We start from the raw sequence: 15778 nt of genomic DNA on the forward strand, positions 1-15778 counted from the left end.
CTCACTGATCTCTTCTGTTGGGTCTCTTCTGCTTTCCTGCCTTTCTCTTTTCTTCTTTAGGGCTCATGTGATTATATTGTGTCTACCTGGTTAATCCAGAATAATCTCCACTTATTAAGGCCAGCTGATTGGTAACCTTAATTACAATGGGTGTCTTTTTTTTTTTTTAACTTAATACCTCCTGGAAATCGCTTTATACAGTTCATAGAAATCTTCCTTTTTTTTTCTTTTTTACTTAAATTTTAATTGGTTAATATACACTGTAATATTAGTTTCAGGTGTATAATATAATGATTCAACACTTTCATACATCACCCAGTGCTCATCACAAGTGCACTCTTTAATCCCATCACCTATTTCACCCATCCCCCTACCCACCTTCCCTCTGGTAACCATCAGTTTGTTCTCTATGGTTAAGTGTCTGTTTCTTGCTTTGCCTCTCTCTCTCTCTTTTTTTCCTTTGCTCATTTGTTTTGTTTCCTAAATTCCACGTGAATGAAATCATATGGTATTTGTCTTTCTCTGACTGACTTATTTTGCTTAGCAAAATACTCTTCAGCTGCATTCATGTCATTGCAAATGGCAAGATTTCATTCTTTTTGATGGCTAATATTGCATTTTATATATACACACACACACACGTATATATATTCCATTATATATATATATGTATATGTATATATACACATATATGTATATGTATACGTACATATATGTGCATCTTTTTTATCCATTCATCAGTTAATGGACACTTAGGCTGCTTTCATAATTTGGCTACTGTAGATAATGCTGCTATAAACATCAGGGTGCATCTATCCCTTTGAATTAGTATTTTTGTATTCTTTGGGTAAATACTAAGTAGTGCAATTGCTGGTTCGTAGAGTAGCTCTATTTTTTTTTAAAGGTTTATTTATGTATTTATTTGAGAGAGAGAGAGAGAAAGAGAGAGCCAGCGAGAGAGGGAACACAAGCAGGGGGAGTGGGAGAGGAAGAAGCAGGCTCCTAGCAGAGGAGCCTGATGCGGGGCTTGATCCCAGAACGCTGGGATCATGCCCTGAGCCGAAGGCAGACGCTTAAGGACTGCGCTACCCAGACACCCCCATAGCTCTATTTTTAACTTTTTGAGGAACTCCATACTGTTTTCCAGAGTGGCTGTATCATTTGAATTCCCACCAACAGTGCAAGAAGGTTCCTTTTTCTCCACATCTTCGCCAATACTTTTTGTATCTTGCATTTTTTATTTCGGCCATTCTGACAAGTATGAGGTGATATCTCATTGTGGTTTTCATTTGTATTTCTCTGATGGTCAGTGATGTTGAGCAAGTTTTCATGTGTCTGTTGGCCCTTGGATATCTTTGGGAAAATGTCTACACATGTCTTTTGCCCTTTTTAAAATTGGATTATCTGTTATTTGGATGTAGAGTTTTATAGGTTCTTTATATATTTTGGATACTAACCCTTTATCAGATATGTTATTTGCAAATAGCTTCTCTCATTCCATAGGTTGCCTTTTAGTTTTGTTGATTGTTTCCTTCACTGTGCAGAAGTTTTTATTTTGATGAAGTCCCAATAGTTTATTTTTGTTTTTGTTTCCCTTGCCTCATGAGACATATCTAGAAGGAATTCACTGTGGCCCATATCAAAGAGGTTACTGCCTGTGTTCTCTTCTAGGATATTTATGGTTTCAGGTCTTATATTTAGATCTTTAATCCATTTTAAATTTCTTTTTGTGTTTGGTGTAAGAAAGTGGTCCAGTTTCATTCTTTTGCTGTCCAGGTTTTCTAACACCATTTGTTGAAGAGACTGCCTTTTTCCCATTGCACACTCTTCCCTGCTATGTTGAAGATTAACTGACCATATAATTGTGGGTTTATTTCTGGGTTTTCTATTCTGTTCTGTTGATCTATGTGTGTACCTTTGTGCCAGTACCATACTGTTTTGATTACTACAAACTTTGTTGTATATCTTGAAATCTGGGATTGTGATACCTCCAGTCTTGTTGTTCTTTCTCAAGATTGCTTTGACTATTTGAGGTCTTTTGTGGTTCCATACAAACTTTAGGATTGTTTGTTCTCGCTGTGTAAAAAATGCTGTTGGTATTTTGATAGGGACTGCATTAAATCTGTAGACTGTTTTGGGTAGTATAGACATTTTAACAATATTTGTTCTTCCAGTGGAATGTCTTTCCATCTCTTTGTGTCATCTTCAATTTCTGTCATCAATGTTTTATAGTTTTTAGAGTACAGGTCTCTCTCATCTCATTCCTAGGTATCTTATTGTTTTTGGTGTAATTATAAATGGGATTGTTTTCTTAATTCTTTCTGCTTCTTCATTATGGTGTGTAGAAATGGAACAGATTTCTGTACATTGAATTTGTATCCTGAGACTTTATTGAATTTGTTTTTTGGTTCTAGCAGCTTCTTGGTAGTCTTTGGTTATTTTATATAGAGTATCATGTCATCTACAAAGAGTGAAAATTTGATTTCTTTCTTACCCATTTGGATGTCTTTTATTTCTTTTTGTTGTCTGATTGCTGAGGTTAGGACTTAAAGTAAATACTATGTTAAATAACAGTGGTGGGATTGGACATCCCTGTCTTGTTCCTGACCATAGAGGAAAAGGTCTCAGTTTTTGCCCATTCAGGATGATATTTGCTGTGGGCTTTTCATAGCTGGCCTATATTATGTTGAGGTATATTCCTTCTAAACCTACTTTGTTAAGGGTTTCTATCATGAATGGATATTGTATTTTGTCAAATGCTTTCTCTGCATCTATTGAAATGATCATATGGTTCTTACACTTTCTTTTAGTAATGTGGTGTATCACGTTGATTGATTTGTGAATATTGAACCACCCTTGCAATCCAGGAATAAATCCAGCTTTATTGTGGTGAGTGATTTTTTAATGTATTGTTAGATATGGTTTGCTAGTATTTTATTGAGAGTTTTTGCATCCATGTTCATCAGGAATATTGGCCTATAGTTCTCATTCTTAGTAGAGATTTAGTCTGGTTTTGGTATCAAGGTAATGCAGACCTCAGAATGAATTTGGAAGTTTTCCTTTTTCTATTTTTTGGAACAGTTTGAGAAGAATAGGTATTAACTCTTCTTTAAATGTTTGGTAGACTTCACCTGTGAAGCCATCTGGCCCTGGAGTTTTGTTTGTTGGGAGTTTTTTGATTACTGATTCAATCTCTTTGCTGGTTATTGGTCTATTCAAGTTTTCTATTTCTTCCTGTTTCATTTGGTAGTGTACACATGTCTAGGAATTTGTCCATTTCTTTCAGGTTGTCCAATTGGTTGGCATATAGTTTTCATATTTTGTATTTTCATATTTATATTTTCATAGTTTGTATATCTATGGCGTTGGTTGTTATTTCTCCTCTCTCATTTGTGATTTTATTTATTTAGGTCCTTTCTCTCTTTTTTTTGATAAGTCTGGCTAGAAGTTTATCAGTTTTACTATTTTTTCGTCAAAGAAACAGCTCCTGGTTTCATCAATCTATTCTGTTGTTTTTCAGTTTCTATATCATTTATTTCTGCTAGGAACTTTATTATTTCCTTCCTTCTGCTGGCTTCATTTGTTGTTCTTTTTCTAGCTTTTTTTTGGTGTAAGTTTAGGTTGTTTTTTTGAGATTTTTCTTGCTTCTCAAAGTAACATCTGCAGTGTCTTTTCACAGCAGTGCCTTGAATAGTATGTGATTGAATAGCCAGGGAATGGGAATCTTGGGGGACATCTTTAGAATTATGCCTACCATAAAGCCCAAATTACCTGATTTTTAAACAAAGATGCTAGCTATCATTATTTATTTCTTAATACAAGTTTGTTTTTCTTGGTATTAAGTAATGTTTAACACATCCCTTATTTACATAATTTACAGACATACCACACACACCTCATATATTAGATAATACATATTTAAAATATCTTTTTGGTAGAGAAGTTATTAGGGCCATCTCTCTGTTAATTCATCAAATGTTTATTAGATATATACTTTGTGCCAGTAACACGGGTTCTGAGTGCTGAGGATACAATGATATAAAAGTTGGAAATTTTACATACAAAGGACACATACTTTTGTTTGTCTATCACATATTTATCTAGGACTTATGTGTCAGGGACTCTTCTAGGTTATGGAAATACTATGGTGAAATAAGACACATTGCTTTCATGGAGAGTATATCATATGTGGGAAATCTGAAACTAAACATGAACAAATGAATAGATAATACTTTGTTGGGTGTTTTTTAATACCATGAGAAAAAGTAAAGCAGAGTAAAAGAATAGAGAGTGATAAGATTGGGGAGTAGAGGAGTTGTAGAGTGCTGTTTTAGATAGGGTAGCCAGGGAAGATTTTTAAAGGTAGAGACTCGAGTATTAGAAAATTTTAGTTGGAAAGAGAGGAAAAAGGCCAACGGTGACCACCCAGTGAGATAAATGCTATGAGAGAAGTGAAGATATATATGAGAGAATAGGGGCATGCAGAGGGCTAGCATCTATGTCAAAGACCAGGGAAGCCTGGAGGAGGAGTTGATACCTAAGTCAACACTTGAAAGATGGGTGTGAATTAGTAAGACACTTGCATGGAGGAAAAGCATGTTCAAGGCAAAGTGAGCAGCACATGGGAAAACATATGTTAGAAGAGGCAGAAAGAAAATTGTATATGGTTCAGAATGGCTGTGCTTGTAGCTTGTGGTTTTATAACATCGCTGGAAGCAGTGTGAAATACAAATATGGAAATGGAAAGACTAAAGGAAGGGAGAACTACAGCCACACTATATGAAGACTAGACCAAGGTGGCTCTGATGGGGATAAAAGGAGTGGCAGAATCTTGAGATAACATGGGCATGCAATCAATAGGATTTAAAAGTCTTCTGGATGTGGACCCTGAAAAGAACGGAATTAAGTGTCTGTCATGGTGGATTTGTTATAGTAATTCATGGAGATAGGAAATACTGGAGGAAGAATAAACTTGGGGTCAAAGTTAAGGAGTTTGGTTTTCGACATCTTGAATCTGGGTTCTCAAGGGATAATTTTTTTAAAAGACTTTGTTTATTTGTTGAAGAGAGAACAAGAGAGTGCATGCACAAGCAGGAAGAGTGGCAGAGGGTGAAGGAGAAGCAGACTCCCCGCTAAGCAGGGAGCCTGACGCTGGGCTTCATCCCAGGGTCCTGGGTTCATGACCTGAGCTGAAAGCAGACACTTAACCAACTAAGCCACCCAGGTGCCCCTCTCAAGGGCTAATTTAATGAACACTTTCAACAGGCAAAATTGGATATTCTTGTTTGGAGCTCAGACTGAAAAAATTAGAGATTGTCATCATATTAGTGGTAGTTGAAACCACAGACATGAATGAAATCACCCAGGGAAAATGTACAGAACAGGGAGAGAAAATGGGCTAAAGAGAGAGGGGGAAAAAGAACCTGCAAGGGAAACTAAGAATTGACTTAAGAGGTAAGTAGTATCACAGAAGCTGAGAAAATTTCAATAATTCTTTCTTTTTAATACCTTAAAAAATCTACTATATCTTCTGACATGACAAAATAATTAAGCAACAAAGATTAAGCAATTCAAGTAACAAAGAATACCATCCTTGCCCTGACTTCTTACTCTGCTTTCCCATAATAATACAGATCCAGTGGAAAGTTTTGTAGCACACACAAAAAGTAAGAACTCATGGAAAATTAAAAATCACCAAAATGAATGGTTCATAAGAGTGCTTTTCAAAGAGTGATAGAGGATCAACTGCATTACAACCAGTTGAGGTATGTATGAAAATGAATGTTCCCAATGTCTATCCCAAGTCCTGCTTAGTCAGAATTTATGCTGTGAACAAGAAGCATGCGTTTTAAACAAGTTTCCCATGTGATGTTTATGTATGTTTATCAATTGAAAACCAACGGTCTTCAAGAAACAATAACTTTTCAAATGTTGAAATCTTCTGGGGCACCTGGGTGGCCCAGTGGTTAAACCTCCAGCTCCTGATTTCAGCTCAGGTTATAATCTTAAAGTGATGAGATTGAGCCCCTTGTGGGGCTTTGTGCTCAGTGTTGGTGTTTTCCTTCATTGTGCAAAAGCTTTATTTTTTGTAGGCCTAATAGTTTCATTTTGCTTTTGTTTTCCTGCCAGAGGAGACATATTTAGAAAAATGTTTCTGCGGCTGATGTCAAAGAAGTTACTGCCTATGTTTTCTTCTAGGACTATTACGGTTTCAGGTCTCACATGTAGGTCTTTAATCCATTTTAAGTTTATTTTTGCATATAGTGTAAGAAAATGGTCCAGGTTCACTTTTTTGCCTATAGCTGTCCAGTTTCCCCAGCTCTACTTATTGAAGACTGTCAATTTCCCATTGTATATTCTTGCTTCCTTTGTCATTGATGAATTAACCATAAAAGTGTGAGGTTATTTCTGGACTCCCTATACTGTTCTATTGATCTGTGTGTCCGTTTTTTTTGTGCCAGTACTATACTGTTTTGATTACTTTGTAGTACAATCTTGAAATCTGGGATTGTGATACCCCCAGCATTGTTTTTCTTAAAATTGCTGTTGTTATTTGGGGTCTTTTGTGGTTGCATACAAATTTTAGTATTATTCTAGTTTCGTGAAAAATGTTGTTAGTATTTTGATAGGGATTGCATTAAATCTGTAGATTGTTTTGGATAGTATGGATTTTTTAACAATATTTTTTCTTCTAATCCATGAAATTGGAATATCTTTCCATTTATTTGGGTCATCTTCAGTTTCTTTCATCAATGTTTTATAGTTCTCAGAGTACAGATCTTTCACCTCTTTGCTTAAGTTTATTACTAGGTATTTTATTATTTTTGGTACAATTGTAATGGGATTGTTTTCCTAATTTCCCTTTCTGCTACTTCATTATTAGTGTATAGAAATGTAACAAATTTTTGTATATTAATTTTGTATCCTATCACTTTACTGAATTCATTTTTTAGTTTTAGTAATTTTTTGGTTGAGTCTTTAGAGTTTTTGCTGTATAGTATCATGTCATCAGCAAATAGTGGACAGTTTTGCTTCTTCCTTAGTAATTTGGATGCCTTTCGTTTCTTTTTGTTGTTTGATTCCTATAGCTAGGACTTCCAGTACAGTGTTGAATAAAGGTGTTGAGAGTTGACATCCTTGTTCCTGATCTTAGAAGAAATGCTCTCAGCTTTTCACCATTAAGTATGATGTTAGCTATGAGATTTTAACATATGGTCTTTATTATGTTGAGGTATGTTCCATCTAAACCTACTTTGTTGAGGGTTTTTTATCATGAATGAATGTTGTACTTTGTCAAATGCTTTTTCTGCATCTATTGAGATGATCTTATAGCTTTTATCCTTTCTCTTGTTAAAGTGGTGTATCACATTAACTGATTGGTGAATATTGAGCTACTCTTGCATCCCTGGAATAAATGCCACTTGATTGTGGTGAATGAATTATTTCTTACAAAGTATTGTTGGATTCAGTTTGCTAATAATTTGTTGAGGATTTTTGCATTTATGTTCATCAGAGATATTGGCCTGTAGTTTTCTTTTCTTTTCTTTTTCTTTCTTTCTTTTTTTCTTTTTTTTTTTTTGTAGTGTCTTTATCTGGGTTTGGTATCAGGGTAACTCTGGCCTCATAGAATGAATTTGGAAGTTTTCCTTCCTCTTCTATTTTTTGAAATAGTTTGAGAATGATAGATATTAACTCTTTAAATGTTTGATAGAATTTGTCTGTCAAGCTATCTGGTCCTGGAGTTTTGTTTGTTGGGTATTTTTAAACTGCTGATTAAATTTCATTTCTAGTAATCAGTCTGTTCAATTTTCTATTTCTTCCTGTTTCAGTTTTGGAAGGTTATGTTTCTAGGAATTTATCCATTTCTTCTAGGTTGTCCTATTTGTTTTCATATAATTTTTCATAATATTCTTATAATACTTTGTATTTCTGTGGTGTCAGTTATTATCTCTCTTCCTTCATTTCTGATTTTATTTATTTTAGTCCTCTCTTTTCTTGCAATAAATCTGGCTAAAGGTTTATCAATTTTGTTGATCTTTTCAAAGAACCAACTTCTGGTTTCATTGATCAGTTCTTTTTTTTTTTTTATAATAATGCTTTTTATTATATTATGTTAGTCACCATACAGTACATCCCTAGTTTTTGATGTAAAGTTCCATGATTCATTACTTGTGTATAACACCCAGTGCACCATGTAATACATGCCCTCCTTAATACCCATCGCCAGCCTATCCCATTCCCCCATCTTCCTCCCCTCTGAAGCCCTCAGTTTGTTTCCCAGAGTCCATAGTTTCTCATTGTTCATTCCCCCTTCTGTTTACCCCCTTTCTTCTTCCCTTTCTTCTACCAATCTTCCTACTTCTTATGTTCCATAAATGAGTGAAACCATATGATAATTGTTTTTCTCTGCTTGACTTATATTGCTTAGCATTATCTCCTCCAGTCCTGTCCATGTTTATTACTCAGCCATCAAAAAGAACGATTTCTCGGGGCGCCTGGGTGGCACAGCGGTTAAGCGCCTGCCTTCAGCTCAGGGCGTGATCCCGGCGTTATGGGATCGAGCCCCACATCAGGCTCCTCCGCTAGGAGCCTGCTTCTTCCTCTCCCACTCCCCCTGCTTGTGTTCCCTCTCTCGCTGGCTGTCTCTATCTCTGTCGAATAAATAAATAAATAAAATCTTTAAAAAAAAAAAAAAAAAGAACGATTTCTCATCATTGATCATTTCTATTGGGTTTTTTTAGTCTCTATTTCATTTATTTCTGCTCTAACCTCTATTATTTCCTTTCTTTTACTGGCTTTGGGCTTGTCTGTTCTTTTTCTAGCTCCTTTAGATATAAAGTTAGGTTGTTCATTTGAGATTTTTCTTGCTTCTTGTTATAATCTGCCTTCTTAGAATAGCTTTGCTCCATCCCCAAATTTTTGGACCATTGTGTTTTCATTTTCATTTGTCTCTGTATTTTTTATTTCCTCTTTAATTCTTTGGTTGATCTATTCATTGTTTAGTAGCATGTTATTTAACCTCCATGTATTTGTGTTCTTTCCAGATTTTTTCTTGTGATTATTTCCAGTTTCATACCCATTCTAAACACATTATATCTCCCCCCACCATGTTTTATGTATAGGATATCATACTTTACATATTTTAATTTTGTGAATCCCTTGACTGATTTTTATAGATTGAATTGATTTTACTGCTTTTGTGCTTTAACCTCCATACTGGTCTTATATCTACTATTTTTATTATGTTTGTATTTACCTGTGAAATTTTTTCCTTTCATAATTTTCTTTCTGCTGATTATAAACTTTCCTTTCCGCTTAAAGAATGCCCTTAAATGTTTTTTGTAAGACTGGTTTAGTGTTGATGAACTTAGGTTTTATTTATCTGGGAAACTCTATCTCTTCTTCTATTCCTAATGATAGACTTGCTGGATAGAATATTCTTGGTTGCAGTTTTTTCCTTTCAGCATTTTGAATATATCATGCCACTCTCTTCTGGCTTATGAAGTTTCTGCTAAAAATTAACTGATGAGTTGGGGTACCTGGGTGGCTCAGCCATTAAGCATTTGCCTTCAGCTCAGGTCATGATCCCAAGGTCCTTGGATTGAGCCCCACACTGGGCTCCCTGCTTGGTGGGAAAGCCTGATTCTCCCTCTCACACTCCCCTTGCTTGTGTTCCCTGTCTCGCTGTCTCTCTCTGTCAAATAAATAAATAAAATCTTAAAAAAAAATTAACTGATGACCTTATGAAGTTTCCTTTCTATGTAACTATTTTCTTTTCTCTCACTCCTTTAAAAATTCTGTCACTACTTTTTGCCATTTTAATGATTACATGTCTTGGTGTGGCCCTCTTTGTGTTGATTTTATTGGGGGTTCTCTGTGCATCCTGGATCTGGATGTTTATTTCCTTCCCTGGATTAGGGAAGTTTTCAGCTTTTTTTTTTTAAATAAATTTTCTTCCCCCTTTTCTCTCTTCTGGGATCCCTATAATGTGAATGTTATTATGTTTGATGATGTCACTGAGTTACCCTAACCTATTTTCATTTCTTATTATTCTTTATTCTTTTTGCTGTTCAGCTTGGATGCTACCCCTTACTTTGTCTTCCAAGTCTTCTGCCTCCTCTAATCTGCTATTGATTCCTTCTAGTGTATTTTTAATTTCAGTAATTGAGTTACTTGTCACTGATTTGTTCTTTTTTATATTTTCTATCTCTTTTTTGAAGGTCTCACTGAGATCCTTCACTCTTTTCTCAAGTCCAGTAAGTATCTTTATGACCATTACTTTGAATTCTTTATCAGGCATATTGCTTATCTTCATTTCATTTAACTTTTATGCTGCGGTTTTGTCCTGTTCTTTCATTTGGGACATATTCCTTTGTCTCCTCATTTTGTCTAACACACTGCGTTTATTTCTACTTATTATGAAAGTCAGCTACATCTCCAAATCTTGAAAGTAGTGGCCTTATGAATAAGAAGTCCTGTGGTGCCCTGTAGTGTAATGTCTCCTGTTCACCAGAACCAGGTACTTCAGGGTGTCTCCTATGTGGGTTGTGTGCACCCTAGTGTTGTGGCTGAGCCTCATTTGCCTCCAGTCCAGTCAGTTGCAATGGCCCACTTTGCATGTTGTAAGTGCATGAGGCAGGGTTTGGTCCCTGTTCTGTTAAGGGGCCAGTCTGGGGCTTCCATGGGCTTATCATTGAGCAGTGTCAGCAGTAGATCAGATGTCTGCCCTTAGCCTGTTTGCTGGAGCTGTAGTCACACCAAACTATAGGTTCTCTCTGTGCTGCCCTCTGAGAGATTTTTTTGGGGGGGCAGGGCCAGCAGTCAGATCATATGTCTGGCCCCAGTTTGTCTTCTGGGGCTTCAGTGGAATGGGTGCATGTGGTTATCTTTCACTCTCCTCAGGGCAAGGGTTTCTTTGGAGTAGTGCTGGCCCCTAATGGGGCTGCTTGCAGATTGTGACATGGCAGGAGCCCCTTTGGAGGGACTTACTCCTGCTAAGTGGTTGGATCTGCAGGAGAATGTGAGTACAGAGAATGCAGTGTTAGCAAGGTAGGTGTTCATACTGGTTTCTGCAAGTGTCCCACTACCTAGGCTGGGGGTAGGGGAGAGATACGCTAATAACGGCTAATAACTCTATTTTTTTTTTGAGAAGTATCCTAAAGTTTCCTGCCCCTACAGCACATGCTCTGAAATTAATAAACAAATCTTTTCATATACCCCAGGTACTTTTTAAACTTCTGTTTCTATACTATATCTCTGACAGGGTTATTTGTTATGCTGCCTTCTTAAGGGCATGGACTCAGTTTCCTGTCACCCTCTGGTTCTCCTAGAGTGAAGCCTGATGATTTTTAAAGTACCCAGAGTTAAGCCCTACTGATTGTAAAACCTCCTGAAGTTAAGACCCACTTGTTTTTAAAGCCAAATGCTAAGGTACTCATCTTCCCAGTGTAGGTCCCCCATGTCTGGGGTGCCTGGCGTAGGGTCTGCTCCTCTCCCTTCTCTGTGCTTGTGGTACCCCTCCTGTTTGTGGTTAGTCTCTCAAGGAGTTTGGTTCCGACCGCATCTCCACCCCTCCTACCCTTTGCTATGTGGCTTCCTCTCTACAATTAACTGTGGAAATCTGTTCTGTTAGTCTTTGGGTATTTTCTGGGTTGGTTGCACTAATGTGGCTGTTATCTAGGTGTGTCTGTGGGATGGGGGGAGCTTAGGATCCTTCTATTCCACCATCTTCCCAGAAATCCAGCCCTATTTAGGTCTTTCTTATTTCTTTCAGTAATGGTTTGCAGTTTCCTGAGTGGGAATTTGTGCATCTTTCATGAGGCTTGTCCCTAGGTATTTGATGTTTTTGATGCTGATGTTAATTGGTATTATTAAACATTTTTATTTTCTAGTTGTTTACTACTGATATATTGATGTGTTGTTCATTTGTGTGTGTGTGTTCCCCTAATGTCCAAGAGTCTTGCTAAATCCACTTAATTCTAAACAGTAACCTGTAACTTCTTCGGGATTTTTTATTTATATAATAATGTCACCTGTAAATAATGAGAGTTTTATTTTTTTCTTTCCCATATTGTAACTTTTATTTCTTTATCTTGTCCTATTTGCTTTGGTTAAGGTTCAAATATACTGTTAAATAAAAATGGTGCTAGAGGGCCTTCTTATTTTGATGTAGATCTCAGAGAGATGTTTCCAACATTTCACCATTAAAGATGATGTTTGTTATACTTTTTTTGTAGATATACTTTATCTTGTAGACTTTTACCAGATTTTCTCTTCTTCATCTATTACGAGAATTATATGGGTTTTTTTCTTCTTTTATTCTTTTTTTGTGAGAAATTACATTGATTGATTTTCAAATGTTAGGTTATCTTTGAATTCCTGAAATGTAACCAATTTTGTTATGATATAATAGTCTATTTACACAATACTGGCTTCAGTTTGTATATACATACATATATATTTTACCATATATATATTTAGAATTGTTCATGAAAGAGATTAGACCATATATTTTATTTCCTTGAAAAATTCAGTTTTGATATTAAGGTTATAGTGGTCTCTTTGCTTGACTTTGTGTCTTAAATATTTCACTATTCCCCAGAGAGTCTGTCTTTTTGAAGCTCTCTTACCTTTATTTCATTGTCATTTTTACTTGGATGCATGGGAAGAAAGATAGTAGAGCATTCTCTGTGTTCTGATTAGGCCTCAGTTTTAGGCAGGCACCGAAAACCTAGGTTTTAGGGGTATGGCCTTCACTGGTGTTCTGCATCTTCTGTAGATGTGGTATTGGACTGAATCCTTTCTCCATTCTCAGGAGTAGAGCTTCTTGGCCCCCATCCCCCTTGTTTCTGTCTCTTAGATGCAGTGGGTTTCTACCAATGCTCTCTGGCCAGTTTTTATATACTTTCCCCTGATGTTTAAGCTTTTGTTCCATAGGGGAGATCAGGGAGATAGGTCTGGATGTTTTGGTAGCGGCTGTTATTCCCTTCTCCAGAAATGACCATGAAGAATGAAAGATCTCTCCCTCTCTCTCTCCCTCATTCCTTCCCTCCCTTCCATGTAAGGATAAAGTGAGAAGGCAGCTGTTTGCAAGAATCCGGCCATGCTGGCACCTTGATGTTGGATTTCTAGCTTCCAGAACTGTGAGAAAATAAATTTCTGTTGTTCGAGCCACTCAGTCTATGGCGTTTTGTTATTGAAATCCAAGACGACTAATAGAGTTGTTCATATGATTTTTACTTGCATCTGCTCCAGATAAGCAGATGCTCAGCTCCAGTTTCTCCCTGCAGGTGCCAGTCTCTCTTACTTTGCAATTAGTTGTTCTGTGACCTCAGTTCTATGACAGCTTCAAGAAAAATAATTAATTTTCAACATGTCCATCTTTTTTCTTGTTTTAGGTATAGGAGTGATGCTCTTTCAAGCTACTTACTCTCTGAGCTGAACCATTAAGGTTAATTAATGACCTCCTGGCTATGTTGCCCCAACCCACTTCAGCAAAACCTACAATAGAAATTTATTTCAGATACAGTACTCAAATGGTAGCATTCTGCACAAGAGATCTGCTATAGGGCAACCCATAACAGGAAGATGAAGGAAAATAAATAGAGACTGAATTGGCCGTCTCTCCCCTCTTCAAGTATATGTACCACAAACAACATGTTCGTTCGTTCGTTCGTTCGTTCTTTCTTTCTTTCTTTCTTTCCTTCCTTCCTTCCTTCCTTCCTTCCTTCCTTCCTTCCTTCCTTTTTTCTTTCTTTCTTTCTTTCTTTCTTTCTTTCAGAGAGAGAAAGAGCATGAGTGGGAGGGGAGAGGCAGAGGGAGAGGGAGAGGGAGAGGGAGAATCTTAAGCAGGCTACACACCCAGCATGGAGCCTCTCACGGGGCTCCATCTCAGGATCCTGAGATCTTGTCCTGAGCCGAAATCAAGTCAGCCACTTAACTGACTGAGCCATCCAGGTGCCCCCCACAAAAGCATTTTCTGAACTAATAATGGGAATCTATTATCTGATACATGGTATATAATATCACCAAATATTTGTAAAGGGGCTGTCTTGGAAAATTTGTTAAGTATACAAGACATAAAGTAGAATTGTGGCGGATACTCCACTTAAGTCCCCCTTTAAGGAAGGGCTTGCCACTCACCTGTGGAGAGTGTTATCAGTAGGTTGAATTCGGGCATCAGCTTTTAAAGAGTTGCTTCAACGACTGAGGGCTGCCTTGCTAGAAGTCATACCTTTCCCAGGCATCTTGTGTCCTATGACTGAGAGGTGGAGGTTATTTCTGATGGGCAGTACTCACTCCAGGGCACCCTACCAGGTTGGCCAAGAATTAGTCATCTTTAAATTGCAGTTTAAATTCTCCATCTGCCCAATCCTGCTTCCTTCTCTTTTCTTTCATGGTGTGGATCCTTAATAAACATCTAGCCATCCAAATTCCTCATCAGTATCTGCTTCCAGAGAATCCAACCTGAAATAACAATGTACTTTAATTTTTCCCTTTGTAGTTTTTTATCTTCATATCATTCAGAAAGGTTATCACGCTGTAATGCCCAAGAATGTGTTCATTGTTGTTGACTGATTTAGTTGATTAGAATCAGTGAAAAATGGGACAGTTGTCACAAACTTAGTTTATTGTAGGATGCAGTGTACTACATTTATTTTTACCCTTGATTCCATTATTGATACTTCCTTTCCCTTATTCCCCACATCCAATCCATCCAGATGTATTTGAAGTCCTACCTTCATATCTCTATCTAGCTATTTCTTTACGTATTGTATTCAACACCCTAGTCAAGCCATTGTTATCATTTGCTCGGACAACTGCAGGAGACTCCCTACTGTTCTCCCTTCTTCCATTCTTTCCTCTCACCAACCAATCCTTTATTAAAAATTTTTATTGAGATATAATTGAATCCTTTAAAATATTTTTCCAGTCAATCCACTTTTTACAAAGAAACCAGAGAGATCCTTTAAGATCCCTTACATAAAACTTTTTGATAGTTTTTCATTGCTCTTGGAATAAAGTCCAGACTTTAATGTGGCCAGCCAAACTTTGCATGAGCTAGTTAGGCTCGTTTCTTTGGTATTATCTTCTGTTCTTCTCCCCTTCACTTCATGTCTGCCTGTTCCTTAACCCCACCTGTTCTGCCTCAGGACCTTATCCTTATAGTCCTTTAACTAGAATGCTTCACCAGACCATTGGCTGGGTCAGTGTTACCTTTCAGTTCAAATAACACCTTTTCTGGAAGACTTACGCTGATCATTCTACCAAAAGTAGTTTTTCTCTTTTAATCATATTTCCCTTATATCGTTTTTTTATTATTTGAAATTTCCTAATTTGTTATTTGCTTATGATCTATTTCACTCCAGTAGAATATCATCTATAGGAGGTCAGATCCCTTATCTATCTTGTTCACTTCTGTGTCTAGTTCCTAGAATGTTATAGTTCCTATTTTTTAATTTTAATTTTTATTTATTATTATTATTTTTAAAGATTTTATTTATTTATTTGAGAGAGAGAGAGAGCACAAGCGGGTGGGGGAGCAGAAAGGAGAGGGAGAAACAGACTCCCTGCTAAGCAGGGAGCCCCACATGGGGCTTGATCCCAGGACTCTGAGATCATGACCTGAGCCAAAGGCAGACACTTAACTGACTAAGCCATTCAGGTACCCCATATAGTTCTGGTTTTATACATATTTATTCAAAGAATAAATAAATGACACAGTTGAAACTGTCAACTTTTTCCAAATGTTAGCATCTTATAAACATTGATTACCATA

The 15778-nt window shown here is 36.8% G+C and overlaps 1 long non-coding RNA gene across 1 annotated transcript in view; it reads left to right on the forward strand.

Moving 5' to 3' along the window:
• LOC123000840 (uncharacterized) overlaps positions 1-15778 on the forward strand; it is a 143737-nt gene that overhangs the window by 59100 nt on the left and 68859 nt on the right. Inside the window, exon 5 of the long non-coding RNA XR_007188095.2 lies at positions 5634-5765. This is a non-coding gene — a long non-coding RNA (uncharacterized LOC123000840). The remainder of the gene's footprint in view (positions 1-5633; positions 5766-15778) is intronic.

The sequence above is a fragment of the Ursus arctos genome, unplaced genomic scaffold (genome assembly GCF_023065955.2).
Source record: "Ursus arctos isolate Adak ecotype North America unplaced genomic scaffold, UrsArc2.0 scaffold_6, whole genome shotgun sequence".
In the NCBI taxonomy this organism is placed as follows: Eukaryota; Metazoa; Chordata; class Mammalia; order Carnivora; family Ursidae; genus Ursus; species Ursus arctos.